The following is a 13,888-nucleotide window of genomic DNA, read 5'->3' as shown; positions in this document are numbered from 1 at the left end:
TTTGTTATACATTTCTAGAGTGACCTGCCCCTAGAGCTTTGATGTTTGTGCTAAATTCAACGATCGTTGGATGCTGTTGATTTCTGTCATGACATGATTGAAGTAGGTGTAGGTCGTCAACCGGTTATAACACTCTGCAACACTCTTTGAAATTATTTTTGAATTATTTTTAATTTTAATATGCGGTGGCGGCACTAGTTTACTAGTATAGTGCAAAACGAATCATTAGACGATAGATTTTTTAGTACATATTCGGGGCGACATTGCAAAAAAATACCAACTATGCGAAGAAAATAGTCGCCCTGAAAAGGGCTACTTTAGTGTTGTTTAAACCCGAATGTCGGCTTAGGTTGCGGAGGCCTTCTTGGGGTGCTATTACGGTTGAGCTCTGTAAGCGTAGATCGATTTCGAAGTCCTGCGCAATCTCACGAACCTGACGCCTACTGACGCTGGTAGTACGACGACGGACATGTTGGTCTTCTGCGTAAAACTGTCCGAAGAACACAATGGCACACTAACTTTCAATAAAAAATACGAGTATTGCGAGCTTTTGTTTTAGACTGGAAATATTGCATATTTGGCAACACTGTAATCAAAAATCACTATTTTTCTAGATGATGATGATGGTCCCGCCTCATAATTCCACAAAGGTGAGAGCTGAACGATTTATCTAAAAGATAATTAATATTTTGATTCATAACAAAACCAGTTTGCAGACATAGCCTTTCCATCAAATGAACGTAACCAGATACATGTTGAATATTTCACCAACAACCAGGGTCCATCAAGAAAATTTCCATTCCGGGAAGATACTTGATAGAATCGGGAATTGAACCCAATAGCTTCCATTTCCGATAATACTCTGTAAGATCCTCCCGCCTGACCAAGACATCGGTACCACCACCTGCTAGGGTGAGAAGTGACGAGCCTAGTAGCAGTGCAGAGCCCGGTCAAGTTATATCATCCACATCTGGCCCCTTTATTGAAAGTTAACTACCACTAACCCAAGGCAATCAAGGGATATTCGTATCCGGGAACATCCTAGATTGATCAGGAATTGAACTCGATATCTTGCCATCAAGCTCCCCACTCAACGAACTAACTCCGTTATTACCACTATCGCAGCAATAACCGAGATTTACTCTATTGTCGAGCAAAGTCAACACAACTCCATCATCAAATCAGACGCTAATCACAACAAAAGTCTAAATCTTAAAAGTCTAAGATTCTTTGATCGATTTCCTTCAAAATGCATCTTACTAATTGTTTCTAGACCAATAGCCTTTTCCAGTAATTTTGTCACAAGATGGCGGTCATGCAGCATTTTTCCGTAAATGTCTCCTTTTAGAAAAGTTTCACAGCCGGAAACATAGCTGCCGTAATTTTTAACCTGGAGCTTTTTCAATTCCTTATAACAATAGCAAACAAAGTATGTAGGATTTCTTTCGGTAAATTGTTTTTTCGTGAAATGGTGGTCATTTTAGTAAAAACACGCTGAAAATGTCATAAAAATCGATACAAAATTGTTGTACGTCGCTAGAGAAATCAATTTTGAATATGCTGTAAAAATTTCAAAACGATCAAAAATCGTTTGTTCGAGTTACATTTCCGGGCAGCTCAAAAAAGTGGTTTCGAGAAAAACGCAGTTAAAGTTTTTGCGCTCGGGGTACACAATGTGTACTACACATACGTTGGAGCAGAATTGAAAATTTAAACATTTGTCGCCTATGATTCTTCGGTATATCATTTTCAAGACCCTATAGCATATTTTAGACCAATAAAAAATTGGGGCTTTTAAAAATTCTACCCCTTAACACAGAATAGGTAGAAGCATCAATTATCTTCTTTGAATTGTTTCTACCATTTGTAAGTGTAAGATAATGAATCTTAAAATAGCTTCACGGCTCAACAATTCCTGAAATAATTAAATGACATTACTGTACATGCATACAGACACACGTACAGACATTAACTCAATTTTTTTTCGTGGACTTGTTGACTTTTCTCGGTGAAAATGAAACAGCTAGGCGGACGATCACAGTTGAGGAGTGATCGTCCGCCTAGCGGTGAAGAGTGAGAGATAGTACGAGCGAATGGAAGATATGTGATATAAGCTTATGCGTCCGACGATGCACAGAGGAGTAACTAGAACAAATTCTTGGCCAATAACCAAAAAAAAAAATTTCGATTTTTTATTTAGTTTTTTTTTTTTTTTAAATACCTAAAAGCATACTGAATGTTGTGGCAAAATAACGAGTATGCGAAAAATTGCTAAAGAATTTTTGCATGGATGGAAAATAGTAATATTTTAAGGGTTTTTAATCATTTTTTATTATATATCCCGAAACATCGCTTTCAAATGATGATGACTGTATTAAATAAGACAATATTATAACAAACGTAATTGAACACAACTATTTGTATAACCTCCGCTTAAAAATAACCGAAAATAGTAATGTTGCTGTGTATTGGACCAGCTTTAAAAACACCCTTTTTAAACAATTTATTCCAAATTTGAATGACAAAAAAGTTACATTATACGGCAAGATCCGACAAAGTTGCTGAAACAACATTACAAAACAAGATTCCGGTTATTCAAATAACATTCAATCTCTTCCGATCTTTTCCGATCCGCAAATTCCAAGCGATTTGAAAATATTGATATTTTTACTAATTTGAGGTACACCAAAATGCTGTAGGGCAAATACTATGTTTGGCAAAGTGAATCTTTATGAATATGAGCACAGGCATCCCTTTTCTTCTTCCTTTTCCACTGACCAACTATTCATGCAGCGGGAAAAACAAATGTATTCACAAAGATCACCTCGAAAATACTAGTATTCGGAAGGATCTAGAAAATTGACCCCTGCGCTGGTAGGTGGATAGATGCCCAATAGTCCCAAAAACCAGTTATTTTCTATTTTTAGTTCATATTAAGGCATAATAACAGCAATAGCAGCAATAAATAGTTTTGGCCAGGATTCGGCCCCAGTTACTCCTCTGTGCGATGGCTGAAGAACAACGTTACGAGACGAAACGTGGATAAATGAAGAAAAATGCTGTTTCATTTTCATCGAGGAAAGTTAACAAGTCTACGAAATAAATATGTTGCGGTGATCATAAAATCTTATATAGTCTCAATTTGTTGAGCTGAGTCGATTGATATATGAAACTCGGCCATCCAGGCCTAGGAGACAATTTGCAAAGTTTGAGCAAACCCTATATACCTATGTCTTTTGTAAGAAATGTAAAAAATAAACAAGAAAATCGTTCTTTTGCTTGATTTTTTGTTCATGTTTTATTTGCTAAACGTGCAATCGTACATAATTCGCTTGAGCTGAATGCGTCACAACATTGTAGAAACATTCTTTACCGAGCAACATCTCTCGGAGGACGTTAGATCAAGCAAACTTTTTGAAAAGGTCCTATGTGCAAATGAGAGCCTCTCTTTGTTTACTTTCTCTTCCGCTAATAACGCGGTCGCATGTGCATTTACTGCTTAACTGCACTGGAATATTAGTCTAAAATCAATGGCTAAGCCGCAATAATCGCAAGAGTATGTAAACAAAGAGAGGCTCTATATTTGCATATAGGACCATTTCAATAAGTATGCGAGAGATATAAAAGCAGTTGGCAGATAAGGCAGTTCTACGGGGGTCGAATATAATTTTGCGCCAAATTATTCTTGTTTGAACGTAACGTATGCTTGGAGGAATGAAGGATATCGAACAACAAAGATGACACCACTTACTGTTTCTAGTTATAGTTCTACATTGCGGGATAGTAAAATCTCCCTAGCCTGCCACGTTATTCAACTGCGTATATTGCACAATAGCAATCCAATCTGCTTCCAGCCACAATCCTCGTGAATTTGCAAGGAAAGAAAATTAAATGACGAGAAATAAACAAGCAGAATTACCCTTTTCGAAGCGCGTCGGATTTCTCCAAGTCGAAAGGGGTTTCACTGTCGTCGTTTCCGATATCTTGTTTTCTTCCTCTCGTTCGCTCTTTCATTGCGAATGGGAGAACACCAAGTCGCCTGAGCACTTTAACAGGACACACCATAACGAAGCTTACTCTTTCATTACACGCTTACAGTAGCACGTTTGCAGCTGATTGGATGGAAATTTAATGAGGATAAATTGTTCAATTCAAATCCAATGGAAAGAAGGAATGAATTTAATTGGATTTCCGTGCTTGACCGGTTAGAGTGGTGGATGGGTGGCACGAAAATGATGTACGATGTTTCGGATACCGTAGCCGGTCTTGGAGCTGCTATTGTTTCATATGTAGTGATCAGTGAATGAGCCTTTCCTCTGATGTGAAATGGTTGAGATTTAGATGCATCTGTTCTCGACAGTGCGATACAGTCAATTGGTTTCGGATCTCATCAACACGCTCGGTTACTGGTGCCTGATGGAGTAGGAATGAATGTATAGTGACGAATTGCCACAAGGATTAAGACAAGCTCAGTGTACTGTACGAACGTTGATTAGCAACTCGAAAATAGTCTCCCCATCTGTATCCGATATTCTCGAGTGATCACAAATGTAATGAAGTATTCTTCATGAATGTAATCAAGAACCGCCTGTATACAAACCCATCTACTAACGATACATATCTTAATGGCTTGAAGAGGATCAGCTCCAGAAAATGGATTCCAGCCGACTTCAGGAAAGTGACTCTTATAACAGAGGATAAAATAGTATAAAATATTTGTATACGTCTAATGTGACAGAGGTGAGCTCTGTGTAAACCTTGCAAGCTTTGCAATTCTTGGGTACGACAAAGCAACTGACTGTAAGCTAGTATGCTTGAAGAAACTATCCTTTCCATCTGGCATATCTATTTACCAGCTACTAGTGCCAATAACGGCAACCGTCATGCTTGACAATCGTATCGACACGGATATCGTCGTCATCACCATTATCATCCTTGTCATCCCCATCACCATTATAACACCCACTACTTTCATACTATTCCTGGGTTCAATTTATTTTGCATGCAGCAAAAGGAGCATTTTCTTCGCTCCGAAGAATATTACTTTCTGTCTGTAGGAAACCTATTTCTTTTGCACTGCTACCCCCGTCTGTCCGTGCGGTTGATATGAACTCGTAAAAGAGTACATAATCCGATGTGAGTTATCATGATCATATACCTATGTACGCATCCATCGACCGTTTCGTTGTGGCCCTCTTCCAGGAAGATTTGTTTGCGATTATGTTTTGACTTTTTCCCGTTCTATTATGATTCATTATTTCAAATCATTACGTACAATTTATAAATACTTTATAAGACATGGTCCAATTTTGCTCAAATTTTGCACTTTTTTCGTTAATTTGATTCATGTTTTGACCGGCGATGGACAAAATTTCAACATCGCAAGAATAACTGCCTCCCTAATGTGTATACGTGTATTGTTTATATTGGGTTAGCGTCGGAATGGTAGCACGACGTGGTTGTTCGCAAATTCGAACGTCAATCGCAGCCGTCTGTGCTGGCAAACCTTGGAAAAACAAGTCAATAAAGATGCATAGGGTATAAAGCCAATTTTTACCCTAATAATTTTATCACTCTATGAATGATTGAAACATTGAGTACAGTATCTTTTTTCGTTGTTCAATGAATGAACTAAAATAGGATACTCTATTCAAATTGTCTTTTCACTGAAGTATGAGTATTTATTTTTCCCGCGAACCAACAGCACCTTCGCTAATAAGGTCAAAGGGCGTAAACCGCCCTACACATAATTCGCGATGACGTCAATAAAGGAATTCAGCACGACCCAGGCACGTTTCGGCACGTGAGCAATGTTCTCATACAAAAGCCTGCAAATTTTGGCGAGCATTACAGTAGTGCGATGGCGAAAAAGGTATATGTAAACGGTTGCAAAAGATAATAAAACCAATCGAATACGAATTATAAATATGTTTGTACAAACTATGTCACAACCATCAAAACTCTTTCTGTTTGAGGCGTTAGATTATTTACTTGGGCATAAATTAATATGGATATGAACGAGGAAAAGATAGTTAACAACAACTAGTCTCACTAGAAACCATGTGGAATTTATAATAAGGAAAATGATGTAAAATAAATTATGCTTATAACAATTTCATTCCTCTCGAATTAGCAATTGAGATTCTAATCAGCTTACAAGTTTCATGTTACAAATATTTTTTTCGATAAGCTGATTGCTTTCATAGAAACACATTTGCTGAACAATATTCTCTGCTTCAAAAGTAGCCCGAAAAATTAATAATAGGTGGATATGATGACCATATGCTGGGAATAAACCAAACACTGTCTGTGATTATCATTGAAATTTTTTTAATTCATAATAAATTGACGATTTGTTGAAACCCAGACTAGATTAGAGGTTGAAAATAGTCCAACCTATTAGGGGTAATCGGGAGTTCTCTTGAAACCCGAGATGCTAACTGAAAAAATAGGTCAACTTTACGCGTTAATACCTCCCAAATAAACGAATATAATTCAACGATTTGTTTTTTTAATATTCTTAATTAAGTCTTCAAAATAAAAAGAAACTATTTTGATCCACCTGGTGGTGCAATTGTGCCTTTCTCGTTTCTCCAAACTATGATTCTACCGCAGGTTATTTTCAATATAATTGTGGAAATATCTATTGCATTTTTAATACACTTTGCACCTACACATACCTATTTAATGCTCTAACGGGTGTTCAATAAAAATGAGAATTTTTTCAGTCATATAGTTAAAAAATAAAAAAAAAGCGTTTTCAGGATTTTTTTATTAAAAACAATGAATATTAGAGAAGTTGCCCTGGTCAGCCGTACGACGCAACTTAGTAGTGACACACCTATAAAAAATAGTGTAAATTTACGTCTCCCGACCCTGACATATACGAGCATCAAAAATGACTTAGTTTTACGTTTGATTTTAATTTTACATGACATTGAATTTCGTAAATCATGTAATATTACTCCTCATATGGCGTTTGTTCTGAATGGCAGTAAGCTTAATTTTATGTCATTGCGCATGTAAAGTATATGTTTCATGTAAAATTAAACGGAACACGGTAATGTTTCGTCATTTCGTGAATTACGGTTTGGTAAATTGTGTCATGTTTTCAATTACGTCAACGATAAAATTCATATTTTTTGATGTGGATGCTCTCACAACAGCGCTGGGCAGCACTGACGTCCATCCTCTGGATACAATTCCGGATCCTGGTGGTCAACTGCTTCGTATCCTTGGCCCGCCAATTATTTTTGTACACTAGGGCACTCAGAGAGCCGAAAAAAGTTCATCGGGTTCCTTTCTTTCGGCACGTACGGTAGCTTTTGTCGTGACTAACGACTTACCTTTCAATATAGGGGCCCCTTTTCAAAATTTTAGAAGAAAAATGATGTAAGATTTTGAACGCTTATATCTTTTGTTGTACTGAATGGATTTAATCAATTTCTTCGGCATTTTGTCGAAAACATTTGTACCAATGTTGTATTAAATTTTGGAATATGTAGGACATTCATTATCAACGGACAAACAGTGTTTTGAAAAATCTTTCGAAAACGACTCGGAAAAGTAAAAATTTTCAGCCCATCCCGCACAACCAACCAACCGAACAATAAAATAATGAAAAGTTTATATATAGGTCCACTACATGTTTGTTCCAATGATTATTCTTATTGGGTAGCTTGACGAGAGCAATTGGTGAGGGAAAACCGGCATATTAGTTTTGGTTATGCCATTAGAAGCCGGACGGAAAGGAAAGGCTCATGCACGCCACAAGAACGAGCGAGAAAGCGATAGTAGTGCATATTAGCGAAAGCGTTACGTACATTTTGAACCTTAATAACTTTTATTCTACTAAACGGATTGCCAATCTTGTTTCATAAATCGGAAGGAAAACGTTCAATGCTTGCTACCGATACGTTGTTTGCTATATAAAACTTGTTTAAATAGTTCGAAAACTACTTTAAATGAGAATCAACATTAATGGTAAAACCTATAAATAGGGGTGTCGCAGCTTTTCTCAAAGCCAGACGTGTGTAAGACGCAGTGCATAACAGACCTGGTTGGTCGTGAGAAGCTGCATCGGACGACCAATCAAATCGGCTACCACCGGAGAGAAGAAGATAAACGTTGGTGGAGGTGGTGGCGGTGAGAAGGCCAAAAAGCCAAAGGCTATAAAACGCAATCACTGAAAAGGCGGTAGCAACTGCCACTAAAAATGCCACCAAACATCGAAGGCTGCAGCGAACAAGCCGAAGACCCCAAAGCCAAAGAAGGCCGCCAAACCTGCCAAAAAAGCTGCCCGAAGAAGATAAGTAAATTCACACGTCTCTAATTTTGCCAACAGTCCTTTTCAGGACTAACAAAATACTTGTAAAGAATTAGTGGTGCTTATTTTCCGTTAGCGCTGTTAATTGTAGATGGATTTCTGTCATAGTTATATGCAAACCGTCCTTAGGATGAATATATAATAGAAAAATGGAAAAAGAATTTTATTAGAAAGTTCCTTTTATTAATTTGTATAATTAAAAATAATTATATAAGAAAATATTTTTCAAATGAATCTACAAACCCGAAGATTTTTGCCATTCCTTCCAAGAAAATCAGTGAATGTGGCAACCCTGCCACTAAGCGAAAGCTACACCAAAACGAATGATGAAAATATTTTCATTTAACGCACAAAAGCATGGCCTTCCATCTGCAATGAAAAGTTAATAAATAGGAACGCATCGTCTTGTATCACCATAGTTATCTACAAACCGTCCTTATTAGGACGAATGCAAAATGGAAAAAGAATTTAATTAGAAAGTTTCTTTTATTAACTAGTATTAAGTTTTCGGTTGTTAACCTTCCCTAGGTGTTGGGGTCAATATGACCCAAAATGAACTTTCAAAATGCTCTAACTTTTTTAGTTTTGCACCTAGTAGTTTGGAATTTCTTGTCTTTTCCTCTTTCATGGAGCGCAACGATTTTCAATTGAGTTCAAAATTGTCGGGTATTCCTGAAGGGCTGTACAAAAAAGTTACGAATAAGGTGTTAGCGGGTCATATTGACCCCGATTTCGAACTTAGTTTTAAGGCACATTTTCAGCCAAATCTACATGAACTTGTACCCAAATTGTTTGTTGAAGTTTCAATTTTCAGTTTCTGGTGAATATTACTGTTTTTGACCAGGTTGGCCAGTGGGAATCGGTGCCGAATGGGGTCATGTTTGGCATAAAAAGATGTATGCAGAACCGTCATCAAAAATCACCGGTTTATTGACAGAATACTAATAATAAATGCAAATAAAACAAAAATGAGAATGTATATATTAAATTTGTACATGATACGACCGATCTGGGATGTTCCGGATTACAATTCCGATGCCGATTCCGCCAGTATAATAGTATTTCATATACTATTGAACAAGCGACAAAGTGATCAATCATATAAACTGATCCCAAAGTTTTGTAATATTCTTGAAAACTTATATAAAATCCCATCTAAAATGATAGTGATACTCTGATTCAAATACTTACTCTGGGTTATACGTGAAAATTATTCGGAAGATTCGGAACATCCGTAAAACTGGCTAATTTATGAATCTAGAATTCTGAAGTTTTTTCGAAAACATTTGTTCACATTGCATTGGCATAAATTCGTAGTTCCGAGTGCAAAATTGACTATTGTTCACATAGTGACCTTCCAGAAGCACCGGAACATTTGCTGAACTGGTCCATTCATACAATTGGTCTTAGAACCTTACGTCTTAGGTGTTTTGTTTTTAGTGTTTCTCGAATTCTCATTTGAATGAGTTCGTATTTATGACCTACATATGTTCTTCACGAACCTTGTCCTAGAGCTCTGAGGTATTATCGAAAACATATAAGGGTACATTGAAACCTCCATTTACGAACTCTTTTTTTACGTAACTGTTTTTACGAACTAAATTCGAAATAACGAAATCTTTTTTTACGCACCAGGTTCTTAAAAAAAGTTTGTGTACGTACAGTGCAGTAGGGTGGATGTACCAATAGTCGCATACTTAAGGAAAACTTTTGATATAAAATCGATGAATAGACCTATGGGCAATGTCAATACATTAAACGAAAGCTTTCAGTCACTACTTCATAGGAAAAATATAAAGATGGTTTAATAACCAATTTATGTATTCAAAACTGCTTGTACCACTATAGGAACACATGTACCAATAGTGGTGCAATCGCTAATTTCGGTTCCTATTGTTGCAAATCCCATTGCTTTCTTATGGGACTTGCAACTATAGGTACACTATATCAACTATAGGTGCAAGGGAGCTCAAAATTCTAAGAAAATCATTTTTTTCAATAAAAAAAGTGTCGTAAAAAAAAGTGTTCGTAAATGGAGGTTTCAGTGTACCCTTATATGTTTTCGATAATACCTCAGAGCTCTAGGACAAGGTTCGTGAAGAACATGTGTAGGTCATAAATACGAACTCATTCAAATGATAATTTGAGAAGCACTAAAAACAAAACACCTAAGACGTAAGGTTCTAAGACCAATTTTATGAATAGACCAGTTCAGCAAATGTTTCGGATCTTCTGGATGGTCACTATGTGAACAATAGTCAATTTTTCACTCGGAACTACGAATTTATGCCAATGCAATGTGAACAAATGTTTTCGAAAAAACTTCAGAATTCTAGATTCATAAATTAGCCAGTTTTACGGATGTTCCGGATCTTCCGAATAATTTTCACGTATAATCCAGAGTAAGTATTTGAATCAGAGTATCACTATCATTTTAGATGGGATTTTATATAAGTTTTCAAGAATATTACAAAACTTTGGGATCAGTTTCAATGATTGATCACTTTGTCGCTTGTTCTATAGTATAAGAAATACTATTATACTGCCGGAATCGGCATCGGAATTGTAATCCGGAACATCCCAGATCGGTCGTACCATGTATAAAATTTAATATATACATTCTTATTTTTGTTTTATTTGCACTTATTATCAGTATTCTGTCAATAAACCGGTGATTTTTGATGACGGTTCTGCATGCATCTTTTTATGCCAAACATGACCCCATTCGGCACCGATTCCCACTGGCCAACCTGGTCAAAAACAGTAATATTCACCAGAAACTGAAAATTGAAACTTCAACAAACAATTTGGGTACAAGTTCATGTAGATTTGGCTGAAAATGTGCCTTAAAACTAAGTTCGAAATCGGGGTCAATATGACCCGCTAACACCTTATTCGTAACAAAAAGTTAACACCTAGGGAAGGTTAATTCTGTACTTTTACCAGTGAATCATAAGAAAATATTTTTCTAAACTACAAACCTGAAGATTTATGCAAATCCTTCCAAGAAAATCAGTGAATGTGGCAACTCTGCCACTAAGCGAAAGCTACACCAAAACAAATGATGAAAATATTTTCATTTAACGTACAAAGGATGGCCTTCCATCTGCAACGAGAAGTTAATAAATAGGAACGCCTTGATGTAAAGCGTACTCATTCTGTGTGAGCTGCGAAAGGGGAATGTTCATATGTATGTACGCAGTAAAAACAAATCGTCGGCAAGGTTTGAGTCGTTTCAAAAGATTCTCGTCTTGTATCACCATAGTTACCCGATCAGAATGAAATAACAAGATTATAACAGAACACAATTTTTGTAACATATTGTGTTATAAATTAGGTCTCGTTAGTAGTTAAAATAACAGAAATTTATAACAAGTAATAATGCGAGATATAATTTTGAAATATTTCTGTTATGTGTTTCTGATCGGGTATCTTATTAGGACGAATGCAAAATGGAAAAAGAATTTAATTAGAAAGTTTCTTTTATTAACTAGTATCAAGTTTGCGCTTGTTAATTTTGTACTTTTACCAGTGAATTATAAGAAAATATTTTTCTAATCTACAAACCTGAAGATTCATGCAAATCCTTCCAAGAAAATCAGTGAATGTGGCAACTCTGCCACTAAGCGAAAGCTTCACCAAAACGAATGATGAAAATATTTTCATTTATCGCACAAAAGGATGGCCTTCCATCTGCAACGAAAGGATGGGTTGGTAATGTATGTGACATAACAGGGGTGTCGTGACCACATTTCGAAGTTATTTCAAATCTTGCAAAGCATAGATTGACATAATTTCAATGATTGTTCCTATATGAATGAAATAACAAATTTTCAGGTTAACACGGCAATTTATAGAACAAATTTATATTTTAAGTTATCATATAATAACTGTCATCTCTTCAAAACAACTGAACCCTCTGCTGCCAACCCCGTGGTTTTGCGGGGTTAAGGAGAATCATTGTAAAATGTCCAATACTTGATTTTATGTTGTTACCTACACTAAAACCACTTCAAAACACTCCCACCTGTCATACAAGTACATTATCTGCTTGTTGAAATCATATAAAATTATTGACCTGTATTCAATGCGAAGAACTCGGTAATAAAATTGTTTTACTGAATAGATTAACGAACGGGATCCCCAGGAAAATTTCGCTGAGCCCGGTGAATCGAACTTAATGCGTAAAATTTAGCCATTTGAAAGAGATACAAGCAGAATTTTAAGAATATGATTCATTTCTGTACGCTAGGAAAAAAATTCCGATGGTTGTTTCGAGAGATTTTATCATTGATATTTCAAAGCAAGGAAATATGAATTTTTTTCATTTCATGAATGAATGTCTCAACGAGCTTTGAATCCAGCGCATCCCCCATCAACGCAGACGCCAACAACAAAGGTTCTTTTCAGAACCACCATAATTATTGTAAAGAATAACTTGAAACATTCCCACATATTTCATTGAGTATCATTCGATTTGAATTACAAGTCAAACGAGTAGTCACGACACTCCGGTTATGTCCTAGACATCACCCACCCATTTTTTTGCTCAAGATATTCTAGCGTCTTCTTGACATAATGGGAAGAAGCCTTGTCCGGCCAGAAGGCGTAATTCCGCATGATGCTCCTTTAAGAACGGCAGAACGGTACCCCGAGTGCACTCTTCTCAAGTGTCTCACGACACTCGAGAAGAGTGCACTCGGGGTACCGAGTCTTTGTCCGACAGATGATGTCCTCCATCTTGAGGGGAATTATTTTGGGGATTCTTTGGAAAGAATCTGTCACGTTTTTCGCAAAAATAGTTCTTGGTTCTACAATTTTCGGCTTTTTTTCTCGCGTTGCGGAAATTTAAAAACTGTGCTATGTTCTTGTACTTTCGAATCGGTTGTGTTTAACTGTCTGAATAATAATATACTCAGCTTAGTGAAAACGTCAGCGTCGGTATCCGTCTGTGGTTTGCAGTCAGACCATCCACCCGGATTATCATCGATTCCTTCTTCAACTTCATCTGAGATTCCTTATTGTCGGTATTCGATCTAAATGTAATGCTCCGAAAAAGGTGGTTCCTGAAGCCAGCACCTGTTATAGAGTAACCAAGTGAATTTGGTGAGAGTAATCTAATTTATAATTAACTTTTACTATCGATTTTGTGGAATATTATATAATTCACAGCAAACCCTTCTCCCATTTTCCTTCCCTGCTAACCAATTGTAACATCCGTAATGCCTATGGAGATTGGAGATCGCATCTTTTGAAGTAGGTATTCAACTAACATTTCCTTCCCTTTAGCGATCGTAAGGACAGTGAACTATACAGTGCAGTGAACTATACTGTTGTATAAAAAGATTTCACTGTATCAGCCACCCATGATGAGTGCGGTCGTTTTTGCTATGCTATGCTATACACTATGCTAGATGATGTCCTCCATCTTGAGGGTTCGGTGAATCAAAGTATGGGAGCAGTGATATTTTCGGCCAGCGTCACGCAAAATCGTTGCGTTCTCGTTTTCAATGCTTCCTGTTTCTTCTTCGTCATTATCTTCGCCGGACGACCGCTACCATC

General features: G+C 36.7%; 1 protein-coding gene and 1 long non-coding RNA gene across 11 annotated transcripts in view; both read right to left on the bottom strand.

Annotated features, from left to right (window-relative positions):
* Positions 1 to 13,888, bottom strand: part of LOC131692345 (uncharacterized) — a 312,974-nt gene that overhangs the window by 233,674 nt on the left and 65,412 nt on the right. The gene's annotated exons all lie outside the window — the stretch shown is intronic.
* LOC131692348 (uncharacterized) lies at positions 8,570 to 12,046 on the bottom strand. The gene is made up of 3 exons (XR_009305967.1): positions 11,894 to 12,046; positions 11,308 to 11,432; positions 8,570 to 8,695 (listed from the first exon to the last, which is right to left on the bottom strand). It is a non-coding gene; the product is annotated as an uncharacterized LOC131692348 (long non-coding RNA).

Source organism: Topomyia yanbarensis, chromosome 3 (assembly GCF_030247195.1).
Source record: "Topomyia yanbarensis strain Yona2022 chromosome 3, ASM3024719v1, whole genome shotgun sequence".
Taxonomy (NCBI): Eukaryota; Metazoa; Arthropoda; class Insecta; order Diptera; family Culicidae; genus Topomyia; species Topomyia yanbarensis.
Note: the sequence above shows the minus strand (reverse complement) of the source record. Positions and strands in the feature narration are given on the sequence as shown.